The sequence below is a fragment of the Nansenia antarctica genome (assembly GCF_963989245.1).
Source record: "Nansenia antarctica genome assembly, chromosome: 2".
Classification (NCBI taxonomy): Eukaryota; Metazoa; Chordata; class Actinopteri; order Argentiniformes; family Microstomatidae; genus Nansenia; species Nansenia antarctica.
Window position 1 is genome coordinate 40,993,082 of NC_137675.1, and position 6,000 is coordinate 40,999,081.

The window sequence follows — 6,000 nt, forward strand, 5'->3', positions numbered from 1 at the left end:
GAGTCTCTTTTGACAATCTCTTAAAGAGCTGGTTTCAGTCATTAACAGAGCTGTTCTGAAAGTGTCCAAGCGGCCTGTTCTGAGAGTGGACTGTTTTTTTTATTCGTTCTCAAGTTATATCAAAGTGTTGTTTTCTGCCTTTCTGGAGCACATTTTGACTTGTTGAATGCTCCTATAATGTAACTCTAAATGACAATCAGAGTATCTTGAATTACGTGTGTTCAGCCTTTTGCTCAAAAGTTATCAACGTTTCGTTTCAGAGTCTCTTTTGACAATCTCTTAAAGAGCTGGTTTCAGTCATTAACATAGCTGTTCTGAAAGTGTGTAAGTGGCCTGTTCTGAGAGTGGACTGTTTTTTTTATTCGTTCTCAAGTTATATCAAAGTGTTGTTTTCTGCCTTTCTGGAGCACATTTGGACTTGTTGTTGAATGCTCCTATAATGTAACTATAAATGACAATCAGAGTATCTTGAATTACGTGTGTGCAGCATTTTGCTCAAAAGTTATTAATGTTTCGTTTTTCAGAGTCTCTTTTGACAATCTCTTAAAGAGCTGGTTTCAGTCATTAACAGAGCTGTTCTGAAAGTGTCCAAGCGGCCTGTTCTGAGAGTGGACTGTTTTTTTTGTTCGTTCTCAAGTTATATCAAAGTGTTGTTTTCTGCCTTTCTGGAGCACATTTTGACTTGTTGTTGAATGCTCCTATAATGTAACAGTAAATGACAATCAGAGTATCTTGAATTACGTGTGTGCAGCCTTTTGCTCAAAAGTTATCAACGTTTCGTTTTCAGAGTCTCTTTTGACAATCTCTTAAAGAGCTGGTTTCAGTCATTAACAGAGCTGTTCTGAAAGTGTCCAAGCGGCCTGTTCTGAGAGTGGACAGTTTTTTTTATTCGTTCTCAAGTTATATCAAAGTGTTGTTTTCTGCCTTTCTGGATCACATTTTGACTTGTTGTTGAATGCTCCTATAATGTAACTCTAAATGACAATCAGAGCAACTTGAATAACGTGGGTGCAGCCTTTTGCTCAAAAGTTATCAACGTTTCGTTTTCAGAGTCTCTTTTGACAATCTCTTAAAGAGCTGGTTTCAGTCATTACCAGAGCTGTTCTGAAAGTGTCCAAGCGGCCTGTTCTGAGAGTGGACTGTTTTTTTTATTCGTTCTCAAGTTATATCAAAGTGTTGTTTTCTGCCTTTCTGGAGCACATTTTGACTTGTTGTTGAATGCTCCTATAATGTAACAGTAAATGACAATCAGAGTATCTTGAATTACGTGTGTGCAGCCTTTTGCTCAAAAGTTATCAACGTTTCGTTTCAGAGTCTCTTTTGACAATCTCTTAAAGAGCTGGTTTCAGTCATTAACAGAGCTGTTCTGAAAGTGTCCAAGCGGCCTTTATCTGAGAGTGGACTGTTTTTTTATTCGTTCTCAAGTTATATCAAAGTGTTGTTTACTGCCTTTCTGGAGCACATTTTGACTTGTTGTTGAATGCTCCTATAATGTAACTCTAAATGACAATCAGAGTATCTTGAATTACGTGTGTGCAGCCTTTTGCTCAAAAGTTATCAACGTTTCGTTTTCAGAGTCTCTTTTGACAATCTCTTAAAGAGCTGGTTTCAGTCATTAACAGAGCTGTTCTGAAAGTGTCCAAGCGGTCTGTTCTGAGAGTGAACTGTTTTTTGCATTCGTTCTCAAGTTATATCAAAGTGTTGTTTTCTGCCTTTCTGGAGCACATTTTGACTTGTTGTTGAATGCTCCTATAATGTAACTCTAAATGACAATCAGAGTATCTTGAATTACGTGTGTGCAGCCTTTTGCTCAAAAGTTATCAACGTTTCGTTTTCAGAGTCTCTTTTGACAATCTCTTAAAGAGCTGGTTTCAGTCATTAACAGAGCTGTTCTGAAAGTGTCCAAGCGGCCTGTTCTGAGAGTGGACTGTTTTTTTTATTCGTTCTCAAGTTATATCAAAGTGTTGTTTTCTGCCTTTCTGGAGCACATTTTGACTTGTTGTTGAATGCTCCTATAATGTAACAGTAAATGACAATCAGAGTATCTTGAATTACGTGTGTGCAGCCTTTTGCTCAAAAGTTATCAACGTTTCGTTTCAGAGTCTCTTTTGACAATCTCTTAAAGAGCTGGTTTCAGTCATTAACAGAGCTGTTCTGAAAGTGTCCAAGCGGCCTTTATCTGAGAGTGGACTGTTTTTTTATTCGTTCTCAAGTTATATCAAAGTGTTGTTTACTGCCTTTCTGGAGCACATTTTGACTTGTTGTTGAATGCTCCTATAATGTAACTCTAAATGACAATCAGAGTATCTTGAATTACGTGTGTGCAGCCTTTTGCTCAAAAGTTATCAACGTTTCGTTTTCAGAGTCTCTTTTGACAATCTCTTAAAGACCTGGTTTCAGTCATTAACAGAGCTGTTCTGAAAGTGTCCAAGCGGTCTGTTCTGAGAGTGAACTGTTTTTTGCATTCGTTCTCAAGTTATATCAAAGTGTTGTTTTCTGCCTTTCTGGAGCACATTTTGACTTGTTGTTGAATGCTCCTATAATGTAACTATAAATGACAATCAGAGTATCTTGAATTACGTGTGTGCAGCCTTTTGCTCAAAAGTTATTAATGTTTCGTTTTCAGAGTCTCTTTTGACAATCTCTTAAAGAGCTGGTTTCAGTCATTAACAGAGCTGTTCTGAAAGTGTCCAAACGGCCTGTTCTGAGAGTGGACTGTTTTTTTTATTCGTTCTCAAGTTATATCAAAGTGTTGTTTTCTGCCTTTCTGGAGCACATTTTGACTTGTTGTTGAATGCTCCTATAATGTAACTCTAAATGACAATCAGAGTATCTTGAATTACGTGTGTGCAGCCTTTTGCTCAAAAGTTATCAACGTTTCGTTTCACAGTCTCTTTTGACAATCTCTTAAAGAGCTGGTTTCAGTCATTAACATAGCTGTTCTGAAAGTGTGTAAGCGGCCTGTTCTGAGAGTGGACTGTTTTTTGCATTCGTTCTCAAGTTATATCAAAGTGTTGTTTTCTGCCTTTCTGGAGCACATTTTGAATTGTTGTTGAATGCTCCTATAATGTAACTATAAATGACAATCAGAGTATCTTGAATTACGTGTGTGCAGCCTTTTGCTCAAAAGTTATCAACGTTTCGTTTTCAGAGTCTCTTTTAAAATCTCTTAAAGAGCTGGTTTCAGTCATTAACAGAGCTGTTCTGAAAGTGTCCAAGCGGCCTGTTCTGAGAGTGGACTGTTTTTTTTATTCGTTCTCAAGTTATATCAAAGTGTTGTTTTCTGCCTTTCTGGAGCACATTTTGACTTGTTGTTGAATGCTCCTATAATGTAACTCTAAATGACAATCAGAGCAACTTGAATAACGTGTGTGCAGCCTTTTGCTCAAAAGTTATCAACGTTTCGTTTTCAGAGTCTCTTTTGACAATCTCTTAAAGAGCTGGTTTCAGTCATTAACAGAGCTGTTCTGAAAGTGTCCAAGCGGCCTGTTCTGAGAGTGGACTGTTTTTTTTATTCGTTCTCAAGTTATATCAAAGTGTTGTTTTCTGCCTTTCTTGAGCACATTTTGACTTGTTGTTGAATGCTCCTATAATGTAACTCTAAATGACAATCAGAGCAACTTGAATAACGTGTGTGCAGCCTTTTGCTCAAAAGTTATCAACGTTTCGTTTTCAGAGTCTCTTTTGACAATGTCTTAAAGAGCTGGTTTCAGTCATTAACAGAGCTGTTCTGAAAGTGTCCAAGCGGCCTGTTCTGAGAGTGGACTGTTTTTTTTATTCGTTCTCAAGTTATATCAAAGTGTTGTTTTCTGCCTTTCTGGAGCACATTTTGACTTGTTGTTGAATGCTCCTATAATGTAACTCTAAATGACAATCAGAGCAACTTGAATAACGTGTGTGCAGCCTTTTGCTCAAAAGTTATCAACGTTTCGTTTTCAGAGTCTCTTTTGACAATCTCTTAAAGAGCTGGTTTCAGTCATTAACAGAGCTGTTCTGAAAGTGTCCAAGCGGCCTGTTCTGAGAGTGGACTGTTTTTTTTTATTCGTTCTCAAGTTATATCAAAGTGTTGTTTTCTGCCTTTCTGGAGCACATTTTGACTTGTTGTTGAATGCTCCTATAATGTAACTCTAAATGACAATCAGAGCAACTTGAATAACGTGTGTGCAGCCTTTTGCTCAAAAGTTATCAACGTTTCGTTTTCAGAGTCTCTTTTGACAATCTCTTAAAGAGCTGGTTTCAGTCATTAACAGAGCTGTTCTGAAAGTGTCCAAGCGGCCTGTTCTGAGAGTGGACTGTTTTTTAAATTCGTTCTCAAGTTATATCAAAGTGTTGTTTTCTGCCTTTCTGGAGCACATTTTGACTTGTTGTTGAATGCTCCTATAATGTAACTATAAATGACAATCAGAGTATCTTGAATTACGTGTGTGCAGCCTTTTGCTCAAAAGTTATTAATGTTTCGTTTTCAGAGTCTCTTTTGACAATCTCTTAAAGAGCTGGTTTCAGTCATTAACAGAGCTGTTCTGAAAGTGTCCAAACGGCCTGTTCTGAGAGTGGACTGTTTTTTTTATTCGTTCTCAAGTTATATCAAAGTGTTGTTTTCTGCCTTTCTGGAGCACATTTTGACTTGTTGTTGAATGCTCCTATAATGTAACTCTAAATGACAATCAGAGTATCTTGAATTACGTGTGTGCAGCCTTTTGCTCAAAAGTTATCAACGTTTCGTTTCACAGTCTCTTTTGACAATCTCTTAAAGAGCTGGTTTCAGTCATTAACATAGCTGTTCTGAAAGTGTGTAAGCGGCCTGTTCTGAGAGTGGACTGTTTTTTGCATTCGTTCTCAAGTTATATCAAAGTGTTGTTTTCTGCCTTTCTTGAGCACATTTTGACTTGTTGTTGAATGCTCCTATAATGTAACTCTAAATGACAATCAGAGCAACTTGAATAACGTGTGTGCAGCCTTTTGCTCAAAAGTTATCAGCGTTTCGTTTTCAGAGTCTCTTTTGACAATCTCTTAAAGAGCTGGTTTCAGTCATTAACAGAGCTGTTCTGAAAGTGTCCAAGCGGCCTGTTCTGAGAGTGGACTGTTTTTTGCATTCGTTCTCAAGTTATATCAAAGTGTTGTTTTCTGCCTTTCTCGAGCACATTTTGACTTGTTGTTGAATGCTCCTATAATATAACTCTAAATGACAATCAGATCAACTTGAATTACGTGTGTGCAGCCTTTTGCTCAAAAGTTATCAACGTTTCGTTTTCAGAGTCTCTTTTGACAATCTCTTAAAGAGCTGGTTTCAGTCATTAACATAGCTGTTCTGAAAGTGTGTAAGCGGCCTGTTCTGAGAGTGGACTGTTTTTTGCATTCGTTCTCAAGTTATATCAAAGTGTTGTTTTCTGCCTTTCTGGAGCACATTTTGACTTGTTGTTGAATGCTCCTATAATGTAACTATAAATGACAATCAGAGTATCTTGAATTACGTGTGTGCAGCCTTTTGCTCAAAAGTTATCAACGTTTTGTTTTCAGAGTCTCTTTTGACAATCTCTTAAAGAGCTGGTTTCAGTCATTAACAGAGCTGTTCTGAAAGTGTCCAAACGGCCTGTTCTGAGAGTGGACTGTTTTTTTTATTCGTTCTCAAGTTATATCAAAGTGTTGTTTTCTGCCTTTCTGGAGCACATTTTGACTTGTTGTTGAATGCTCCTATAATGTAACTCTAAATGACAATCAGAGTATCTTGAATTACGTGTGTGCAGCCTTTTGCTCAAAAGTTATCAACGTTTCGTTTCAGAGTCTCTTTTGACAATCTCTTAAAGAGCTGGTTTCAGTCATTAACATAGCTGTTCTGAAAGTGTGTAAGTGGCCTGTTCTGAGAGTGGACTGTTTTTTTTATTCGTTCTCAAGTTATATCAAAGTGTTGTTTTCTGCCATTCTGGAGCACATTTTGACTTGTTGAATGCTCCTATAATGTAACTCTAAATGACAATCAGAGTATCTTGAATTACGTGTGTT